Source organism: Ranitomeya variabilis, chromosome 5, assembly GCF_051348905.1.
Source record: "Ranitomeya variabilis isolate aRanVar5 chromosome 5, aRanVar5.hap1, whole genome shotgun sequence".
Classification (NCBI taxonomy): Eukaryota; Metazoa; Chordata; class Amphibia; order Anura; family Dendrobatidae; genus Ranitomeya; species Ranitomeya variabilis.
In genome coordinates, this window is record NC_135236.1 from 390,697,422 (window position 1) to 390,722,060 (window position 24,639).

Genomic DNA, 24,639 nt, shown 5'->3' on the forward strand with positions numbered 1-24,639 from the left:
ATTTTGCAATTTTCCAATTTTCATGCCCTTAAATCACAGAGAAGTGGAATGTCACACAAAATTCTTAATAAGTAACATTTCCTCCTTGTCTACTTTACATCAGCACAATTTTGGAGCCATTTTTTTGGCAGGAAGTTATAAGGGTTAAAAGATGAACAGCGATTTCTCATTTTTATAACACCATTTTTTAGGGACCACATCACATTTGAAGTCGCTTTGAGGGGTCTATATGATATCCAAAAGTGACACCATTCTAAAATGGTGCTCAGCATCATCAAAACCACATTCAAGAAGTTTATTAATCCTTCAGGTGCTTCACAGGAATTTTTGTAATGTTTTAAAAAAATTGAACATTTAACTTTTTTTTTTACAAAAAATTTACTTCAGATCCCAATTTTGTTAATTTTACAAGGGTAACAGGAGAAATTGGACTCCAAAAGTTGTTGTGCAATTTGTCCTGAGTATGCTAATACCCCATATGTGGGTATAAACCACTGTTTGGACACATGGCAGAGCTCGGAAGGGAAGGAGTGCTGTTTGACTTTTTCAATTCAAAATTGACTTGAATTGAGATTGGACACCATGTTGCTTTTGGAGAGCCCCTGATGTGCCTAAACAGTGGAAACCCCCTACCATTTTGGAAACTAGACCCCCCAGAGGAACCTATCTACATGTGTGAAGAGCACTTTGAACCCCCAAGTGGTTCACAAAAATTTAGTACGTAGAGCCATGAAAATAAAAAATCATATTTTTCAACAAAAATGATCTTTTCACCCCCAATTTTTAATTTTACCAAGGCTGACAGGGTAACAGGAGAAATTGGACCCCAAAAGTTGTTGTGCAATTTCTCTTGGGTATGCCGATATCCCATATGTAGGGAAATACTATATTTTTGAGGCATAGTGCAATGCAAAGATAGAAAAGAAAAGGAACCATATTGGAAATCAGATTTTGCTGGAATGGTTTGAGGGTGCCATGTCACATTGGCAGAGCCCCTGAGGTGCCAGAACAACAGAAACCCCCTAAGGGTATGTGCACACATTGCTGATTCTGCTGCGGATTTTTCCGCAGCGGATTTGGATAATCCGCAGTGCAAAACCACTGCGGTTTTCACTGCGGATTTTCTCGCGATTTCTTGTGCGGATTCCTCTGCGGTTTTTCAACTGCACTTTCCTATTGGTGCAGGTTGAAAACCGCTGCGGAATCCACACAAAGAATTGACATGCTGCGGAAAATAATCCGCTGCGATTCCTAGCGGATTTTTCCGCAGCATGTGCACAGCGTTTTTTTTTCCCATAGGTTTACATGGTACTGTAAACTTTGGGAAAACTGCAGCGGATCCGCAGCGTCAAATCTGCTGCGGATCCGCAGCAAAATCCGCAGCGTCTGCACATACCCTAAATGTACTCACCATCCTTAAATAAATTCCAAGCCTTTATTACGACATACAAGTCTTCAGCAGGGGAGCAGGGGAGAATGGACCAAAAAGATAAACAAAAGAAAAAGAAAAATTTAAAGGGGTTTGAATACTTTCCGTGCCCACTGTATATCAAGTCTTTGGTACAAATGATAATTAAGCATGGTTATGGTCGATAACATGGCAGTAACTATAAGTCTGCATATCCCTGTTGTATTGTAGAGATCATATAAAAGCTATATTTGCTGGATATAAATGCCTACTGCCTGAATCCAGAAAGTCTATCTTTTCTATGTTTATAACACCATACTGTACCTCATTCGGCACCTCATTTTTTAGCTACTTGAGCTCCTGATTATTTGCTATATCCTCTCTACTCTAGCTGGTTTGGAAGATAATTATACACCCGAATTAGAGGACAAATACCCTTGATGATGCTTTTTAAGCACTTTAGCACTTTATATGTCACATAATCCCTGATAGAATCGGCACACTAGAGCTACCAGGGACAGTCGTTTAGGAGCAGGGTTACCAATCTCGCTTCCCTAAGGGTACCAACCTCCACTGGCAAGCAGGGGCAATATAGTGAAAGTTGGGTTTCCAGCTTCTTTTTCATTATTGCACATATTATTCAGTAGCCAATCATCTCCCTTTTTCTTTTCTTCCCTATATTGACATATATGCAGCTCCTTTTATACAAATCCTAATGGAGCAATATTACTATTGAATTTTTTGTGTAACCTCTTATGCCCCATCACTAGTGTTGAGCGAAACCTTCCGATATGCAAAGGTATCGGTATCGGATTGGATCGGCTGATACCCAAAAAATATCAGATATCGCCGATACCGATACCCTATACCAATGCATATCAATGGGACACAAAATATCGGAATAGTTCCCATGGTCTGAAGGAGAGGAAACTCTCCTTCAGGCCCTGGGATCCATATTCATGTATAAAATAAAGAATAAAAATAAAAAATATTGATATACTCACCCCTCGGACGGCCCCTGGATCTCACCGGTCCAAGCGTCTGTGTTGTGAATTCCGTCTGGGCTCCCTCTGGTGGCCTTTAGCGATACTGCGGGTCTGTAGCAGGGCTCAGCTGCCTCATTTCCTGCTATGACTGGTCCGTATTTAATTCCACCTGGACCTTCACTTGTTGCCTGCTGTCGGTGTATTCAGTCCTGATTCTGTGCTCTCCTGGATATTCCTTGTGACCTGTCTCCTGCCGGAGAAGCTAAGTTTGTTTGTTACTCTTGCTCATTATTTCCTTGAAATCGTTTCTCAGTATATAATGAGTTCAGTCCAGCTTGCTATTATGTGATTTTTCGCTTGCTGGTTAGTTCTGGGGTGCAGAGTGCGCCCCTCACATCGTGAGTCGGTGTGAGGGTTCTTGTATTCTCTGCGTGGTTTATTTTTGATAGTTTTTGTACTGACCGCACAGACTCCTATCTATTTTCTTGTCTATCTAGTGTTAGCGGGCCTCATTTGCTAAACCTGTTTCATTTCTACGTTTGTATTTTCCCCTTAACTCACCGTTATTATTTGTGGGGGGCTGTCTAAATACTTTGGGGTTATTTCTCTGAGGCAAGTGAGGTTTTTGCTTTCTCTCTAGGGGTAGTCAGTTTCTCAGGCTGTGAAAGAGGCGTCTAGGTTTTTAGGAACGCTCCACGGCTACCTTTAGTGTGTGTGGATAGGATCAGGATTGCGGTCAGTATAGTTTCCACATCCCCAGAACTTGTCCTATATTCTGGTCATATGTGTCAGGTCAGTTTTGAGATCCTACCACTGGATCACAACAGTACAGCAGGCCACAAAGTGTTAATGCAGCAGAAGAGGGAGAAGAGAAATCTTGAGGTCATTTTTTTTTTCCTCTGCACTGTGTTTAGCTTCTCTCCTCCCCTTAATCTTTGGGTGGTTCTGAACTCAGCTGCAGATATGGACATTCAGAGTCTGTCTTCTAGTGTGGATCATCTCACTGCAAGGGTACAGGGCATTCAGGATTATGTAGTCCGCAGTCCTATGTCAGAGCCTAAAATACCAATTCCTGAACTGTTTTCCGGAGATAGATCTAGGTTTTTGAACTTTAAGAATAATTGTAAGTTATTCCTTTCTCTGAGACCTCGCTCTTCTGGTGATTCTGTTCAGCAAGTTAAGATTGTTATTTCTTTGTTGCGTGGCGACACTCAAGATTGGGCATTCTCTCTGGCGCCAGGAGATCCTGCATTGCTAAATGTGGATGCATTTTTTCTGGCGCTTGGAGTGCTTTATGAGGAACCAAATCAGGTAGACCAAGCAGAGAAGGTTTGGCTGGCTCTCTCTCAGGGTCAGGATAAAGCAGAGATTTACTGTCAGAAGTTTAGGAAGTGGTCTGTGCTCACTCAATTGAATGAGTGCGCCCTGGCGGCGATTTTCAGAAAGAGTCTTTCTGAAGCCCTTAAAGATGTTATGGTGGGGTTCCCCACGCCTGTGGGTCTGAATGAGTCAATGTCTTTGGCCATTCAGATTGATCGGCGTTTGCGGGAGCGCAAACCTGTGCGCCATCTGATGGTATTTTCTGGGCAAAAGCCTGAGCCTATGCAATGCGACAGGATTCTGACCAGAGTTGAACGGCAAAACCACAGACGTCAGAATGGGTTGTGCTTTTACTGTGGTGATTCTGCTCATGTTATCTCAGAGTGTTCTAAGCGCACAAAAAGATTCGACAAGTCTGTCACCATTGGTACTGTACAACCTAAATTCATTTTGTCTGTTACTCTGATTTGCTCTCTGTCATCCTACTCAGTTATGGCTTTTGTAGATTCAGGTGCTGCCCTGAATTTGATGGATTTGTCATTTGCCAGGCGCTGTGGTTTTATCTTGGAGCCTTTACAAATCCCTATTCCACTAAAGGGAATTAATGCTACACCATTGGCCAAGAATAAACCTCAGTACTGGACTCAAGTGACCATGTGCATGGCTCCTGCACATCAGGAGGTGATTCGCTTTCTTGTGCTACATAATTTGCATGATGTTGTCGTGTTGGGCCTGCCATGGTTGCAGGCTCATAATCCAGTCCTGGATTGGAAAGCAATGTCTGTGTCAAGTTGGGGTTGCCAGGGAATTCATGGTGATGCTCCTTTGGTGTCAATTGCTTCTTCTACTCCTTCTGAAGTCCCTGAATTTTTGTCGGACTACCAGGATGTATTTGATGAGAAAAGATCCAATGCCTAACTCCTCATAGGGATTGTGATTGTGCTATAAATCTGATTCCTGGTAGTAAGTTCCCTAAGGGATGACTTTTTAATTTATCTGTACCAGAACATACCGCTATGCGGAGTTATATAAAGGAGTCCTTGGAGAAGGGGCATATTCGCCCGTCCTCGTCCCCTTTGGGTGCGGGGTTCTTTTTTGTGGCCAAGAAGGATGGTTCTCTGAGACCCTGTATTGATTATCGCCTTCTAAATAACATCACGGTCAAATTTCAGTACCCCTTGCCACTGTTGTCTGATCTGTTTGCCCGGATTAGGGGGGCCAGTTGGTTCACCAAGATAGATCTTCGAGGAGCGTATAATCTTGTGCGCATAAAGCAGGGCGATGAATGGAAAACAGCATTTAATACGCCCGAAGGCCATTTTGAGTACTTGGTGATGCCTTTTGGGCTTTCTAATGCCCCTTCTGTGTTTCAGTCCTTCATGCACGACATTTTCCGAGAGTATCTGGATAGATTTATGATTGTGTACCTGGATGATATTTTGGTCTTTTCCGATGATTGGGAATCTCATGTGAAGCAGGTCAGGATGGTATTTCAGGTCCTGCGTGCCAATGCCTTGTTTGTGAAGGGCTCTAAATGTCTCTTCGGAGTCCAGAAGGTTTCCTTTTTGGGCTTTATTTTTTCTCCTTCTACTATTGAGATGGATCCAGTCAAGGTCCAGGCTATTCATGACTGGACTCAACCTATATCTGTGAAGAGTCTTCAGTAGTGTTGAGCATTCCGATACCACAAGTATCGGGTATCGGCCGATACTTGCGGGTATCGGAATTCCGATACCGAGATCCGATACTTTTGTGGTATCGGGTATCGGTATCGAAACAACATTAATGTAAAAATGTGTAAAAGAGAGAATTAAAATAAAAAAATATTGCTATACTCACCTCTCCGATGCAGCCTGGACCTCAGCGAGGGAACCGGCAGCGTTGTTTGCTTAAAATTCGCGCTTTTCCTTCCTTACGTGAAGTCCCGGCTTGTGATTAGTCGCGTGCCGCCCATGTGGCCGCGACGCGACCAATCACAGCAAGCCGTGACGTAATTTCAGGTCCTTCAGGATTTTAAAATTACGTTCTGGCTTTGTGATTGGTCGCGTCGCGGTCACATGGGCGACGCGACCAATCACAGCAAGCCGTGACGTAATTTTAGGTCCTTCAGGATTTTAAAATTACGTTCCGGCTTTGTGATTGGTCGCGTCGCGGTCACATGGGCGACGCGACCAATCACAAGCCGTGACGTCACGGGAGGCAGGACAAGCGCGCATTTTAAAATGCGCGCGTGTCCAGCCTCCCGTGACGTCACGGCTTGTGATTGGTCGCGTCGCCCATGTGACCGTGACGCGACCAATCACAAAGCCGGAACGTAATTTTAAAATCCTGAAGGACCTGAAATTACGTCACGGCTTGCTGTGATTGGTCGCGTCGCGGCCACATGGGCGGCACGCGACCAATCACAAGCCGGGACTTCACGTAAGGAAGGAAAAGTGCGAATTTTAAGCAAACAACGCTGCCGGTTCCCTCGGTAAGCTCCAGGCTGCGTCGGAGAGGTGAGTATAGCAATATTTTTTATTATAATTCTTTCTTTTACACATTAATATGGATCCCAGGGCCTGAAGGAGAGTTTCCTCTCCTTCAGACCCTGGGAACCATCAGGAATACCGTCCGATACTTGAGTCCCATTGACTTGTATTGGTATCGGGTATCGGTATCGGATTGGATCCGATACTTTGCCGGTATCGGCCGATACTTTCCGATACTGATACTTTCAAGTATCGGACGGTATCGCTCAACACTAGTCTTCAGAAGATCTTGGGTTTTGCTAATTTGTACCGTCACTTCATCACTAATTTTTCTAGTGTGGTTAAGCCTTTGATGGATTTGACCAAGAAGGGTTCTGATGTGACTAATTGGTCTCCTGCGGCCGTGGAGGCCTTTCAGGAGCTGAAACGTCGGTTTTCTTCGGCTCCTGTCTTGCGCCAGCCCGATGTCTCTCTTCCTTTCCAGGTTGAGGTTGATGCTTCTGAGATTGGAGCAGGGGCTGTCTTGTCGCAGAAAAGCTCTGATGGCTCTGTGATGAGACCATGTGCTTTCTTTTCAAGAAAGTTTTCGCCTGCCGAGCGGAATTATGATGTTGGTAATCGAGAGTTGTTGGCAATGAAGTGGGCATTTGAGGAGTGGCGACATTGGCTTGAGGGAGCCAAGCATCGTGTGGTGGTCTTGACGGATCACAAGAATTTGACTTATCTCGAGTCTGCCAAACGATTGAATCTGAGACAGACTCGATGGTCGCTATTTTTCTCTCGTTTCAATTTCGTGGTTTCATATCTTCCGGGTTCGAAAAATGTGAAGGCTGATGCCCTTTCTAGGAGTTTTGTACCTGACTCCCCGGAAGTTTCTGAACCGACTGGTGTCCTCAAAGAGGGGGTGATTTTGTCTGCCATCTCTCCTGATCTGCGACGAGTGTTGCAGGAGTTTCAGGCCAATAGACCTGACCGTTGTCCACCGGAGAGACTGTTTGTCCCGGACAGATGGACCAGTAGAGTTATTTCCGAGGTTCATTCTTCGGTGTTGGCGGGTCATCCTGGGATTTTTGGTACCAGGGATTTGGTGGCGAGGTCCTTTTGGTGGCCTTCCTTGTCGCGGGATGTGCGTTCCTTTGTGCAGTCCTGTGGGATTTGTGCTCGGGCAAAGCCTTGCTGTTCTTGTGCCAGTGGATTGCTTTTGCCTTTGCCTGTCCCGAAGAGGCCTTGGACGCATATTTCCATGGGTTTTATTTCAGATCTTCCTGTCTCTCAGAGAATGTCTGTCATCTGGGTGGTTTGTGATCATTTTTCTAAAATGGTCCATTTGGTACCCTTGCCTAAGCTGCCTCCTCCGATTTGGTACCACTGTTTTTTCAGAATGTGGTTCGTTTACATGGTATTCCGGAGAACATTGTGTCTGACAGAGGATCCCAGTTTGTGTCCAGATTTTGGCGGTCCTTTTGTGCCAAGATGGGCATTGAATTGTCTTTTTCATCGGCCTTCCATCCTCAGACGAATGGCCAAACCGAACGAACTAATCAGACCTTGGAAACTTAGTTGAGATGTTTTGTTTCGGCTGATCAGGATGATTGGGTGACTTTTTTGCCATTGGCTGAGTTCGCCCTCAATAATCGGGCTAGTTCTGCTACTTTGGTTTCACCTTTCTTTTGCAATTCTGGTTTTCATCCTCATTTCTCCTCGGGTCAGGTTGAGCCCTCTGACTGTCCTGGGGTGGATTCTGTGGTGGATAGGTTGCAGCAGATTTGGAACCATGTGGTGGACAATTTGACGTTGTCACAAGAGAAGGCTCAGCGCTTTACTAACCGCCGTCGCTGTGTGGGTCCCCGACTTCATGTGGGGGATTTGGTATGGTTGTCTTCTCGTTATGTTCCGATGAAGGTTTCCTCTCCTAAGTTCAAGCCTCATTTCATCGGTCCTTATAAGATTTTGGAAATTCTCAACCCTGTGTCATTTCGTTTGGACCTCCCAGCTTCGTTTGCCATTCACAATGTGTTCCATAGGTCATTGTTGCGGAGATATATGGTGCCTGTGGTTCCTTCTGTTGATCCTCCTGCTCCTGTCTTGGTCGAGGGAGAATTGGAGTATGTGGTGAAGATCTTGGATTCTCGTGTTTCGAGACGGAAGCTTCAGTACTTGGTTAAGTGGAAGGGCTATGGTCAGGAGGATAATTCCTGGGTTGTTGCCTCTGATGTGCATGCGGCCGATTTGGTTCGTGCCTTTCATTCAGCTCGTCCTGATCGGCCGGGGGGGCTCTGGTGAGGGTTCGGTGACCCCTCCTTAAGGGGGGGGTACTGTTGTGAATTCCGTCTGGGCTCCCTCTGGTGGCCTTTAGCGATACTGCGGGTCTGTAGCAGGGCTCAGCTGCCTCATTTCCTGCTATGACTGGTCCCTATTTAATTCCACCTGGACCTTCACTTGTTGCCTGCTGTCGGTGTATACAGTCCTGATTCTGTGCTCTCCTGGATATTCCTTGTGACCTGTCTCCTGCCGGAGAAGCTAAGTTTGTTTGTTATTCTTGCTCATTATTTCCTTGAAAACGTTTCTCAGTATATAATGAGTTCAGTTCAGCTTGCTATTATGTGATTTTTCGCTTGCTGGTTAGTTCTGGGGTGCAGAGTGCGCCCCTCACATCGTGAGTCGGTGTGAGGGTTCTTGTATTCTCTGCGTGGTTTATTTTTGATAGTTTTTGTACTGACCGCACAGACTCCTATCTATTTTCTGTCTATCTAGTGTTAGCGGGCCTCATTTGCTAAACCTGTTTCATTTCTACGTTTGTATTTTCCCCTTAACTCACCATTATTATTTGTGGGGGGCTGTCTAAATACTTTGGGGTTATTTCTCTGAGGCAAGTGAGGTCTTTGCTTTCTCTCTAGGGGTAGTCAGTTTCTCAGGCTGTGAAAGAGGCGTCTAGGTTTTTAGGAACGCTCGACGGCTACCTTTAGTGTGTGTGGATAGGATCAGGATTGCGGTCAGTATAGTTTCCACATCCCCAGAACTTGTCCTATATTCTGGTCATATGTGTCAGGTCAGTTTTGAGATCCTACCATCGGATCACAACACGTCTGCCTCCGTTCCTAAGAATGCAGAGTGAAGGACCTTCGATGACGTCGCGGCTTGTGATTGGTCGCGTGACCGCTCACGTGACCGCTCACGTGACCAATCACAAGCCGCGACGTCATCGCAGGTCCTACACTCACTGCATTCTTAGGAACGGAGGCTGCCGGTTACATCGTTAAGGTCCAGGGTCCACTGGAGGGGTGAGTATATCCATATTTTTTATTTTTATTCTTTATTTTTTACATGAATATGGATCCCAGGGCCTGAAGGAGAGTCTCCTCTCCTCCAGACCCTGGGAACCATACACTGGGAACTTCCGATTCCGATTTCCGATATCACAAAAATATCAGAACTCGGTATCAGAATTCCGATACAGCAAATGTCGGCCGATACATGATACTTGCGGTATCGGAATGCTCAACACTACCCATCACATCAACAGGCCTTTTTTCCTTTGTTTCCCCAGAGGGTCTTTCAGGGTTAGAAAGGAGAGAAGACGTCGAGCGGGGGTACCTGTTATGGTTACCCCAATGACCATGGGAAAAAAATACAAAACGGACTAGCTCTCGGGTGATGGAAACTAAGGTCGACCGTGACCTGAACCTGACCCAACACTTACAGTAGCCGGGGGATGTACCTACGATGCCCTAGACACCACGCGCCAGCCGGAGATCTAACTACCCCTATAAGAGGAATATACAGGCCTACCTTACCTCCAGTGAGGAACCCCAAAAGATGATAGTAGGCCCCCACAGATATTGACGGTGAGTTCAGAGGAAATGACATACGTAGGATGAACAGCAGATTTAGCACAGTGAGGTCCGCTTACTAGATAGCAGAAGGACAGGAAAGAGTTACTTCACGGTCGACCTAAAAATCACTATTCAAAAACACCATCCAGAAATTACTTTAAACTCCAGTGACAACTCATGCCACTGGAGTAGTAATTTTCTGTCCACAAGAGCTTCCAGCACTGAAGAGTCACATTGCAGATAGCTGGACAAAAATAGCAAAACAAGAAACAAAATTCAACTTAGCTGAACTGGAACTTGAGGCAGGTGAATGCAACAGAATGCTACTAGCACATTGTTGGCCGGCATGTGACTAACAGCCAAGCAGCCTTAAATAGGAAACTCCCCAAGAGGGTGGCGACAGGTAATCAGAGATGGAGGAAGGCACATAAGAGACACTACCATAACAGACCACCGGGGGAGCCCACAAACCGAATTCACAACAGTACCCCCCCCTTAAGGAGGGGGCACCGAACCCTCACCAGAACCACCAGGGCGACCTGGATGAGCACTATGAAATGCACGAACCAAATCGGGAGCATGAACATCGGATGCTGTCACCCAAGAATTATCCTCCTGGCCATAACCTTTCCACTTAACCAGATACTGAAGTTTCCGTCTGGAAACACGGGAGTCCAAGATCTTTTCCACCACATACTCCAATTCACCCTCAACCAACACAGGAGCAGGTGGATCAGCAGAAGGAACAACCGGTACCTCATACCTCCGCAATAATGACCGATGGAAAACATTATGGATATTAAAAGATGCTGGGAGGTCCAAACGAAAGGACACAGGATTAAGAACCTCCAGAATCCTATAAGGGCCGATAAACCGAGGCTTAAACTTAGGAGACGAGACCTTCATAGGAACAAATCGAGAAGACAGCCACACCAGGTCCCCAACACAAAGACGAGGACCAATACGCCGATGACGATTAGTGAACTGTTGAGTCTTCTCCTGGGACAACTTCAGATTGTCCACAACCTGTCCCCAAATCTGATGCATCCTATCAACCACAGCATCCACTCCAGGACAATCCGAAGACTCCAATTGACCGGACGAAAACCGAGGGTGAAACCCTGAATTACAAAAAAATGGAGAAACCAAAGTGGCAGAACTAGCCCGATTGTTAAGGGCAAACTCTGCCAATGGCAAAAAGTCAAGCCAATCATCCTGATCAGCGGACACAAAACACCTCAAGTAAGTCTCCAAGGTCTGATTAGTACGCTCAGTCTGGCCATTAGTCTGAGGATGGAATGCAGATGAAAAAGACAAATCGATACCCATCCTGGCACAGAACGTCCGCCAAAATCTAGACACAAACTGAGTACCCCTGTCAGACACTATATTCTCAGGAATACCATGCAAACGCACCACATTCTGAAAAAATAGAGGAACTAACTCAGAGGAGGAGGGCAATTTGGGTAAAGGTACCAAATGAACCATCTTGGAAAAACGGTCACAAATCACCCAGATGACAGACATCCTACGAGAAACCGGAAGGTCAGAAATAAAGTCCATAGAGATGTGCGTCCAAGGCCTCTTAGGAATAGGCAAGGGCAACAACAACCCACTGGCCCTAGAACAGCAGGGCTTGGCCCGAGCACAAACATCACAAGACTGCACAAACATGCGCACATCTCGAGACAAAGAAGGCCACCAGAAGGACCTAGACACCAAATCCCTGGTGCCAAAAATTCCAGGATGACCTGTCAACGCGGAAGAATGAACCTCCGAGATAACTCTACTGGTCCAATCATCAGGGACAAACAGTCTACCAGGCGGACAGCGATCAGGCCTATCCACCTGAAACTCCTGCAAAGAACGCCGCAGGTCTGGGGAGACAGCTGACAATATCACCCCATCCTTCAGGATGCCGGTAGGTTCGGAATCACCAGGCGAGTCAGGCTCAAAACTCCTAGAGAGGGCATCCGCCTTCACATTCTTGGACCCAGGCAGATATGACACCACAAAGTTAAATCGGGAGAAAAACAACGACCAGCGCGCCTGTCTAGGATTCAGACGCCTGGCCGACTCAAGATAAATTAGATTCTTGTGGTCAGTGAGGACCACCACCTGGTGTCTAGCACCCTCAAGCCAATGACGCCACTCCTCAAACGCCCACTTCATGGCCAGAAGTTCCCGATTTCCCACATCATAATTTCGCTCAGCGGGCGAAAACTTTCGGGAGAAAAACGCACATGGTCTCATTACTGAGCAGTCAGGATCTTTCTGCGACAAAACTGCACCTGCTCCGATCTCCGAAGCATCCACCTCAACCTGGAACGGAAGTAACACATCAGGTTGGCGCAACACAGGAGCGGAAGAAAAGCGGCGCTTAAGCTCTTGAAAGGCCTCCACAGCCGCAGAGGACCAATTAGCAACATCAGCACCCTTTTTGGTCAAATCAGTCAAAGGTTTAGCAATGGCAGAAAAACCCGCTATAAATCGGCGATAGAAATTAGCAAAACCCAAGAACTTTTGCAGACTCTTCAAAGAAGTAGGTTGCATCCAATCACAAATAGCCTGGACCTTGACAGGGTCCATCTCCATAGATGAAGGGGAAAAAATATATCCCAAAAAGGAAATTCTCTGAACTCCAAAACTACACTTTGAGCCCTTTACAAAAAAAGAATTAGCTCGCAAAACCTGAAAAACTCTCCTGACCTGTTGAACGTGAGATTCCCAGTCCTCCGAAAAAACAAGAATATCATCCAAATACACAATCATAAACTTATCCAGATATTCACGGAAAATATCGTGCATAAAGGACTGAAAAACGGAAGGAGCATTTGCGAGACCGAAAGGCATTACCAAATACTCAAAATGGCCTTCAGGCGTATTAAATGCGGTCTTCCACTCATCCCCCTGCTTAATCCGCACCAAATTATACGCACCACGTAGATCGATCTTAGTGAACCACTTAGCCCCCTTTATACGAGCAAACAGATCAGTCAGTAAAGGTAACGGGTACTGGTATTTAACTGTAATCTTATTCAAAAGTCGATAGTCGATACAAGGTCTCAATGAACCATCCTTTTTACCTACAAAGAAAAATCCTGCCCCTAGTGGAGACAACGAGGGGCGAATATGACCCTTTTCCAAGGATTCTCTGATATACTCCCGCATAGCAGTATGTTCAGGTACAGACAAATTAAACAAGCGACCCTTAGGAAACTTACTACCGGGGATCAATTCAATAGCGCAGTCACACTCTCTGTGGGGAGGGAGAGAATCAACTTTAGGCTCTTGAAAGACATCATAAAAATCTGACAGAAATGCTGGGATCTCAGAGGGAGTAGATGAAGAAATAGGAACCAAAGGTGCATCCCCATGAATACCCCGACATCCCCAGCTCAACACAGACATAGATTTCCAGTCCAAGACGGGATTATGAATCTGTAACCATGGTAATCCAAGCACTAAGACATCATGTAGGTTATATAATACAAGGAAACGAATAATCTCCTGATGGTCTGGGGTAAGACGCATAGTCACTTGTGTCCAATATTGTGGTTTATTGCTAGCCAAAGGTGTAGAATCAATACCCTTCAGGGGAATAGAAACTTCCAACGGCTCCAAATCAAACCCACAACGCTTGGCAAAGGACCAATCCATGAGACTCAGAGCGGCGCCAGAATCCACATAAGCATTCACAGTCACAGATGATAAGGTACAAATCAATGTCACGGACAAAAGAAATTTTGACTGCAAGGTACCTGTAGAAAAAGATTTATCAACCTTTTTATCAACCTTATTTATACGTTTAGAGCATGCTGATATAACATGAGCTGGATCTCCACAGTAGAAGCACAATCCATTTTTGCGCCTGTAATTTTGACGTTCGCCTCTAGACAAAACACGATCGCATTGCATATGCTCCAATGCCTTTTCAGAGGTCACCGCCAAATGGTGCACAGGTCTTTGCTCAGAAGACACCGCCATATGGTGCACAGGTTTTTGCTCAGAAGATACCACCATATGGTGCACAGATTCTTCCTCAGAAGACCCCGCCATATGGTGCACAGATTTGCGCTCCCGCAAACGCCGATCAATCTGGATAGCCAATTTCATGGCATCATTCAGACCTGTAGGCACAGGGAACCCCACCATGACATCCTTCACGGCATCAGAGAGACCTTCTCTGAAATTAGCTGCTAAAGCGCACTCATTCCATTTAGTAAGCACCGACCATTTACGGAATTTCTGGCAGTATATCTCAGCTTCATCTTGCCCTTGGGAAAGAGCTATCAAGGCTTTCTCAGCCAAAATCTCCAAATTAGGTTCTTCATAAAGCAACCCCAAAGCCTGAAAAAACGCATCTACATTTAACAACGCAGGATCCCCTGGCGATAATGCAAATGCCCAACTTTGTGGGTCGCCGCGCAGTAGAGAGATAACAATTTTAACTTGTTGAGTCTGATCACCAGCAGAGTGAGATCTCAGAGACAAAAACAATTTGCAATTTTCTCTGAAACTCAAAAACCGGGATCTGTCTCCGGTAAAGTATTCAGGCAGAGGAATCTTAGGTTCAGACATTGGAGCACGTATAACAAAATCTTGTAGGTTCTGTACTTTTGTCGCAAGGTTATTCAAACCCGCAACTAAACTCTGTGGATCCATGTTTCAAATGGGTGTAACCCAAGCATTCAGAGGTTAAGAGGAGAGGAGAAAAAAAAAAGGCTGAAGACTGCAGTTTAAGCAAGGAATACAAATGATCAAACTAAGGTGCACTTTCAAACACAGAAAAAAAAAAAAACCTTTTCTTCTCCTTCCTACTTTAGTGCATATTTTAACACATAGATTTTTTACAGGCCGGCCAAACTGTTATGGTTACCCCAATAACCATGGGAAAAAATGCAAAACGGACTAGCTCTCGGGTGATGGAAACTAAGGTCGACCGTGACCTGAACCTGACCCAACACTTACAGTAGCCGGGGGATGTACCTACGATGCCCTAGACACCACGCGCCAGCCGGAGATCTAACTACCCCTATAAGAGGAATATACAGGCCTACCTTACCTCCAGTGAGGAACCCCAAAAGATGATAGTAGGCCCCCACAGATATTGACGGTGAGTTCAGAGGAAATGACATACGTAGGATGAACAGCAGATTTAGCACAGTGAGGTCCGCTTACTAGATAGCAGAAGGACAGGAAAGAGTTACTTCACGGTCGACCTAAAAATCACTATTCAAAAACACCATCCAGAAATTACTTTAAACTCCAGTGACAACTCATGCCACTGGAGTAGTAATTTTCTGTCCACAAGAGCTTCCAGCACTGAAGAGTCACATTGCAGATAGCTGGACAAAAATAGCAAAACAAGAAACAAAATTCAACTTAGCTGAACTGGAACTTGAGGCAGGTGAATGCAACAGAATGCTACTAGCACATTGTTGGCCGGCATGTGACTAACAGCCAAGCAGCCTTAAATAGGAAACTCCCCAAGAGGGTGGCGACAGGTAATCAGAGATGGAGGAAGGCACATAAGAGACACTACCATAACAGACCACCGGGGGAGCCCACAAACCGAATTCACAACAGGTACCATTTGCGCAGGATTAAGGGTGCCAATCTCCGCTGTTATAGCAATAGAGCAGGGATAGGCACCACCCCCTGATCTCTCTAGCTAGTGTCTTTTGACAAATTAATTGTTAATGGTACTTTGTGAAATGCACTTTTTTTGTCATTTTAGATTTGTAAATAAAAGGTATTTTTTAACACAGTGAATTAATTGGAGTATGTTCTGTAAGTCTGTAAAAAATTGTGTACTCCAAAAGTAATTTTCCAAGCTGTGAATTAGTTTAAAAAGATAGTCAGAATGAGTTTTAGATTGGGGCATTATCTTTTCACAATAAAAATATCATTTTATGTCTAATTAGAAGGATGGAAGGATCTTGCTATTTTTATGAACACTCTGACTTCCCTTACTTTGTTTCTCTGAAGGTGTAAAGACTGTGAAAATGTTTGTACTTAATTAGTTTTCATTTACGATATGTCATGTGCTGGTTAAATATATATAGGTTAGAACATGTTTCATTTTTGTGTGGTGTGTTAGTTGTGAAAATATGCGTTTAGCAGCAGAATATACATATATACAGTACAGACCAAAAGTTTGGACACACCTTCTCATTTAAAGATTTTTCTGTATTTTCATGACTATGAAAATTGTACATTCACACTGAAGGCATCATAATTATGAATTAACACATGTGGAATTATATACTTAACAAAAAGTGTGAAACAACTGAAATTATGTCTTATATTCTAGGTTCTTCAAGGTAGTCACCTTTTGCTTTGATGACTGCTTTGCACACTCTTGGCATTCTCTTGATGAGCTTCAAGAGGTAGACAGAGATATATATTATTAGAGATATTTTAAGATTATCTGATTTAAAATGTATAATCAGTTGTGAGCTGGGAAACATAATAATAAGATAAGTAAATGCAAAATAGAATGCTCAGTCTGTCCATTTTAAGGTTGTTACATGGAAATTAGTTTGATTAATATTGGCCTATAATAAGAAAACAATTTAAATTTATTGATGGTAAAAAGCACAACCTTGAAACACAATTAATATCGATTTTGGTACTTTAGATATTTTTATGTAAGTATTCTCATTATTGATTCCTATGGAACACCAATTACAAACGAGTTTAAGAACTCTTACAAAATGTAAGACTGGAAATTGTCTCATGGTCTTAATTCATTATGGTCAAGCAGTTGTGAATTTTAATGAGAGAAATGTACATATACCAGCAGCCAGTAAGCTAAAATATTTGCATAAAGTATGGTTAACTTCAGTAACCCAGACTAGCTTCATAAAAGACCCTGATTTTAGCTGTAAACTGAAACACATTTGTATTGCAGTATGTAGAGCAAACGATCAGACAATCGCAGGTTCAGATTCCCCAATGCATATGACAAAATTTGTAAAACAGAAAAACATCCTCCATTTTTTCTACTAGGTGCTGCACTTGCCCCAAATGTGATAAAAAGTGATCAAAACATCATATGTACTTCAAAATGGTACCAATGAAATCATAATTATAGAAAAGAGCGGCACTTCCAAGAAATAAAATAACGGAATAATTTCTATTGCATAACAAAAATGGAAAAAAAACTTTTGCAATGGAAAAGGTTCAAATGATTACCATGAAATACTGATGTGTTTTTGGCACAACAATAATGTGCTTACGGAAGTGCAACAGCCTTTTAGTTTTTGTTATGCAATGAAGTCGAATTCATTATTTTATTTCTTGGATGTGCCACTCTTTTTCTCTAAATTTGTGAAGTCTGCTGGTTCACTTGCATCTGTACACACTAAGTCAAGATTCTCTATGTGGGCTATGGATGTCGTGAGCCTTCATATCAAAGCCTCTGTCCAATAAAAACAGCAGCTTCCCATTTAAAAAAAAAATATATCCATTGACGGAAAAATGAAAATGTTATGCATCTCAAACTAATGTTTTTTTCATTATATGGTAAAAAGAATGGTGATTAAATCTACAACTGTTCTGCAAAAACTTTCTATTATACAGCTATATGAATGGAAAAATAAGTGCTAGGCAACCTGCCTTATCTAACAGTATGGGTGCCACTAATAGGCTGTAAGGCTAAGTTCACATTTGCGTTGTGCGGCGCAGCGTCGGCGACGCAACGCACAACGCATGCAAAACGCATGCACAGCGCAGCATTTTGTGACACATGCGTTCATTTTTTGCATGATTTTTGGCGCAGAAAAAACTGCATCATGCAGCGTCCTCTGCGCCCTGACAGTTGCGCCAAAATGACGCATATGTCACAAAACGCAAGACAACGCATGTCCATGCTTCCCCCCATGTTAAATACAGGGGCGCATGACGCATGCGTCGCCGCAGCTGCGCCCGACGCTGCACCGCACAACGCTAATGTGAACATAGCCTAATAGTCAGACACTGTACATCATACGTACCTGTGTGACTGGCGCCCTAGGCAAACCTCATCTGTGTGCATGTATGAAACTAGGCAACCATTCCCTCTGTCAATTGTAGGTGTGTGAGTGGTGTAGATGATCGACAGGGAAGGTACTGAAGGGAGTGTATATCTCTCCCACAAAGTTAAGATGGGCGAGATATAAAAAGCGGGGTAGTACTGGTTGGTGCAGCAGTTTAGTTGCTGAGCCATTTTATTTATGATAGTTCCTGGCCAGGTTTTATTGGGGTGATGAGGAAGATTTAGTGGTGGGACTCATCACTCCCACTCTCGCTCCAGTATGGGTTTTGCTGAGGCTTAACCAGCTCAGCCTAGAGAGGTCATCTCAATACTAACACAGAAAAGGAAGAAAAGCTTCAGTGTGTTAAAGCCTCTGGACTGACATGATTTCTTGAAAGCCAGGACTGCATACATCCCGGGTAGCATTAGACAGCGATATGGTATGTTATTTAGCGCCTAGCAGGACAGGTCTCTGTTTTTTTTGTTTCTTTATTGTGTGTTACTTTTTTGGTTAAAAATAAAACTCCATAATTCTTTATATGGACTGTGTTTGCCTAAGTCACTACAATGCCCTAGCACATTTGTATAGGTACAAGAACATGCCGTTTGGTCTACATGCAACCTTTTAGAGACTGATCAATTACAATTTGAGGCCATATAAAAATTACACTGCAGCTTACTTAGATGATGGTTTTATCTTCAGTGAAGATTGAGAAGGCCATCGGTGTAACTTCCAAGCCATGCTAGATGCGATCAGTGGAGAAGGTCTCACAGAAATTCCAGAAAAATTTGCTTTAGAGCTAGAGGAGGCCAAGCACCTTGGGTTTGTTATTGACAAGGGCTTGATCAAACCTCAAACCTTAAGTTAAGGTCATACAGAACCTAGGCCGGTAACTAAGAAACAATTGCAGGCTTCATTAGGGATTACTGGCTATTATCGGAGATTCACACAACATTTTGCATTAAAGACATTACCTTTAACAGATAATGAAAATAATATTGCGGCATACATTTTACACACATACACTATGCATTATATTAGAACCAAGTAAACACCTATAATGGTGCTAAATGTGTGTATGCTAGGACTCAATCAAGGGACAACTGAAAAACAGAAATCCTAATGCTCCACAAAGGACACAGTTGATTTATCCCATAAAATTATATCTTTATTCAATAAATTTAAAACAACAGTATATAGGAACGGTACACAAGGAGCCAATGGGGCTAGTAGGAAACACCAGTGTCAAAATGCACAAAACGCATTGGGCCATGAGGTCAAACCACCGCAGTAATCAATACTTCAATATCAATATCATACCACAAAAAGTGGATGTATAAAATAAATATAAGAATAAATAAATAAATAAATAAATACTCTAGGAGCACATCAGTATGAAACAGCCATCCTGAAAGATAATAAAGGTGTCATGCCTAATGCATATACGTACATCAATTTTAAGCCACTAGTGACAACCAGGATAAAGCCTATAATGAAATAATATTTCCCGGAGGAGTTACCTGATGTGCATCCACGGTGGGGAGACCTCACGCCCACCCCGACGCGCGTTTCGGAACACTAGAATGTTCCTTCCTCAGGGGGTAAGATACAAAACGATAGTGGCAGCATTTATATGCCGCCACATCGGAAATACATGGCGCCGCAGCATGCACCACCCGCAGAACCCGCCATCCACAGCCGCCGCTGCCATCCGGAACCGGAAATACGTGGGGCCCCACGTGTTCCGGCATCACCAGACAGCGGACGCCAAGGGATGCGAGCGAACAGGTGGGCATGAAACGGAAGTGCAGCAGACGCCATTGTACAAAAGGGCAGAAGGCAAGGACAAAATAAATATATATATATATATATGCACAAAACAAGGAAAACCATAACCATAATTATGAAAAATAGGAATAACATGGACAATAAATATACCATTACCGCAATTAATACATATAACACGAACTAATAACACAAGGACAAAGAAATAAATGAGTAAATAATACTGTGTAAAAAATAATGAAATAAAATGAAAATAATAAATGAAAAAATAAATAAGAAGAAATAATAAATAAAAAAATAGACAACTAAAACAAACAGGATAATGTGACAAATACTGTATCATATATCTCTCATAAACCAATAATAATCACCAACAACAAATATACATATACCTTAAATACAAACATATACATCTTTTACATATATGAAGACACGTGACAACAATTATACAAAACAATAATGTACATCAATATACAGGAAAAATATATATATAAAAATACAAAAAATAATATAGCCACACTCACATAATTGTGCATAACACTAAAAGTAACATACACAAAGTAATATTATTCAGCCCAATCATAGATGTCTTCTTGAATTTGCAAATATCCTTGTCTTTTATTTCAGATACCCATAGAATATGACGTACACCCAATCTAGAAATATAATGTTAAAAAGTTAAAATAGAAAAGAAAAAGAAAAAAGTCTTTAAAACCACATAGTGCATGACACAAATGAATCCACTATATTACAAAAAGAAGGAAAACTCACAGAAATGGGACGAATGATAAGTACTCGTTAAGTCCTTTTGGGTGGATTGTCCCCAGTGTCCAAATCCATTTACATTCTAACTGCGCTAGGCGCTTAGAGAGATTACCTCCTCTAATATTAATTGGTAGTAGGTCAATGCCCCGTACTCGCAATAATTTTTCATTGCATTGATGGAAATCAAAGAAATGGCGCGGCAGGGTTTTAAGGGTGGATGTGTCCGTGCAAGTAGCTGCTGCGCTAATTCCCAGTACGTGCTCCCGAATACGGACTTTAAACTGTCGTGTGGTCAGACCAACGTAAATCAAACCACACGGACAGGTAGCATAATATATCACGTATCGGGAGACACAGGAGATGCGTTGTCTGATGTTATATTCCCTCGTGCCCTCTGAGTTCATAAAGGAATTGCATCTCTCAACATTAGGGCACGCAACGCACCTACCGCACGGAGCACATCCACCTCCTGGCCGCATACTATCCAGAAATGTGGGCACAGTTTGGCCCACATAGTGACTCCGTGTCAGTTGGTCACGGAGGTTTCTCGCACGTCTAAACGCAATGGAGGGATTATTAGGAAGAAATTTAGCAATTATTGAATCGGCCTTTAAAATAGGCCAGGCGTTCCTGATGGCTGTACGAAGTTTATCGTGTTGGGGATTAAATGTCGTGACGAATCTCGCCACCTTATTACCAATAGGTTTTCTCAATCCCTGACCATACAGTAATTTATTGCGGTCGGAGTATTTTGCACGGTGGTATGCTTTCTTAACACACCGACCGCTATATCCTCTGGATAGAAACCGATGTTTCAATTCTCCCGCCCTAGCCTCAAAATCAGCCGCATCAGAGCATATCCGGCGGAGGCGTAAGAATTGCCCCACCGGAATAGCCTGTACCAAATGCCGCGGATGACAGGACGAAGCATGAAGTAGGGTGTTAGTGGCTGTACTTTTGCGAAAGATGTCAGTCTGCAGATATCCCGATCTATCCTTGAGGATAGTAACATCAAGGAAGTCGATCCTTTCCCTATCCCACACAGGGGTCAACCGTATATTAAGATCGTTGCTGTTTAGGGAGGATACAAACTGCGCAAGGTCGACGGCCGTGCCCTGCCAGACAAAGAAGATATCATCAATATAGCGCGTCCAAAAGAGGACGCGCTCAATTGATCCCTGTTTGTCTGACAGGAAAAGATCCCTCTCCCACAGCCCCAGGAACAGGTTGGCATAGGAAGGCGCGAAGGCAGCACCCATCGCTGTACCCTGGAGCTGTAGGTAGAAGGACCCCTTGAATACAAAAAAGTTGTGTGTGAGGGTGAACTCAAGAAGCTCCAGGATGAGGTCCCTGATGGATGTGGAAAGTGTGGATGTGCCGAGAAAAAATCGAACGGCACGTAAACCATCACTGTGCCGAATATTAGTATACAGGGACTCTACATCAACTGAAGCCAAGAGAGTATCACCCCCTAAACACAGGCCGTCAACCCTGCGCAGCAAGTCCCCAGTGTCTTTAAGGAAGGAGGGGAGGTTCTGTACAAGGGGCTGGAGATAATAGTCGATCCACTTGTTAACATTCTCCAGGAAGTTCCCCCTCCCAGAAACAATTGGACGGCCGGGTGGTGACTTAGCATCCTTATGAATTTTAGGTAGGAGGTAAAGTGTAGAAATTGTAGGTTCCCTGACAATAAGTGCCGAAGCCAGATCTGTTACCTTTAACAGACCTGACAAGATGAGGGAAATCTGTAATTTTTTTTTTGCCTCCAGAAAAGGACCAAGCCTTTCAGAGCCTTAAGTCAGTGCTGTGTATTCATACCCCTTTAAATTTTTCACTCTTTGTTTGATTTCAGCCATTTGGTAAATTCAAAAAAAGTTCACTTTTCCACATTAATGTGCACTCTGCACCCCATCTTGACTGAAAAAAACAGAAATGTAAAATTTTTTTGCAAATGTAATGAAAAAGAAAAACTGAAATATTGCATGGTCATAGGTATTCAAACCCTTTGTCAGACACTCATATTTAAGTCACATGCTGTCCACTTCCTTGTGATCCCGCTTGAGAAGGTTCTACTCCTTCATTAGAGTCCAGCTATGTTTAATTAAACTGATTGGACTTGATTTGTAAAGGCACACACCTGTCTATATAAGACCTCACTGCTCACAGCTCTACTCAGTGCAAGACATATGAAAGCCTGTATAGAGTTTGCTAAAAAACACATGAAGGACTCCCAGAGTATGAGAAGTAAGATTCTCTGGTCTGATGAGACAAAGATGGACCTTTTTGGTGACATTTTGAAGTGGTATGTGTGGAGAAAACCAGGCACTGCTCATCACCTGCCCAATATAATCCCAACAGTGAAACATGGTGGTGGAAGCATCATGCTATGGAAGTGTTTTTCAGCTGCAGGGACAGGACGGTTGGTTGTCAGTGAAGGAAACATGAATGCGGCCAAGTACAGAGATATCCTGGATGAAAACCTCTTCCAGAGTGCTCTGGACCTCAGACTTGGCCAAAGGTTCACCTTCCAACAAGGCAATGACCCTAAGCAAACAGCTAACATAACAAAGGAGTGGCTTCAGAACAACTCTGTGACCATTCTTGACTGGCCCAGCCAGAGCTCGGACCTAAACCCAATTGAGCATCTCTGGATAGACATGAAAATGGCTGTCCACCAACGTTCACCATCCAACCGGACAAAGCTGGAGAGGATCTGCAAGGAAGAATGGCAGACGATCCCCAAATCCAGGTGTGAAATACTTGTTGCATCATTCCCAAGAAGACTCATGGCTGTACTAGCTCAAAAGTGTGCTTCTACTTAATACTGAGGAAAGGGTCTGAATACTTATGACCAAGTGACATTTCAGTTTTTCTTTTTTAAATTTGTAAAAATGACTACATTTCTGTCTTTTTTTTCAGTCTTGATGGGGTGCAGAGTGTACATTAAAAAAGTGACCTTTTTTGAATTTACCAAATGGCTGAAATGAAACAAAGCGTGAAAAATTTAATGGGATATGAATACTTTCTGTACCCACTGTATGCTAGGTTGACACTGTGGTTTCTCTCTCTGCAGAATTTTAAATTTTCCATAGAACATAGACCTGGCAAATCAAAGGGAATACAAACATATTATCAAGAATTCATTGTATGATGGCATAAAATGGCCAGACCACTGGTCTGGAGAGAAAGGGGGAAAAATGTAGGTGACCAACAGGGAAGGTACTCGATGAAGTGTATATCTCTCCCAGAAAGTTAAGCTGGGAGAGATAGTAAAAGCTGGGTAGTACTGGTTGGTGCTGTATTTTAGATGCTGAGCCAGTTTATTTATGATAATTTTGGTCTGGGTTTTATTAGAGTGATGAGGAGGATTTAGTGGTGGGACTCATCACTCCCACTTCCACTGCAGTACAGGTATGATTGAAGCTTAATGTTAGCACACCAAAACACCAAAGATAACTCAAATACAATATATAACAAACAATAAAATTATTAAAATTATTGACTCCTCACGGTGTTCAGTGAATGTTGGTGACTACCACCACCAAGTAGAGAAAGAAAACCAACCACCCTATGGATTTATCAGAGAGACCACACACAGGTATTATATCACAGAAATATCTTTATTCCAAATTATTCATGACAACCATCTAAAAACAATTAATATGTACGCACAACAGGACATACAGAATTAATACATAAGATGTTATTGGTACCCAGGTAACCACATAAATAGTCCCCAAGGAAAAATGAAAACAATAAAATATTATTAAAAATTAAAACAGTGTGCCTCAATCCACCGCATATTGCCTGTATCCATATAATACATAAAGTGAAAATGTGCTAAAGGCCAGCAGCTGGCAAAGCATGTGCACAAAAAAAGTGCTATGTGCTCAAGGAACAGGGGAGTAGTAAATATACATCTTTCAGTGTTCTATACCCAAAACAAGCAAAACATGTGCTCAAAAATCCATAAAGTGCTATGGGCTGAAGGGACATAAATAATAGTGGGTATATACCTTTAAGGGTATCTGGGTCCTGTAATCGCGTACC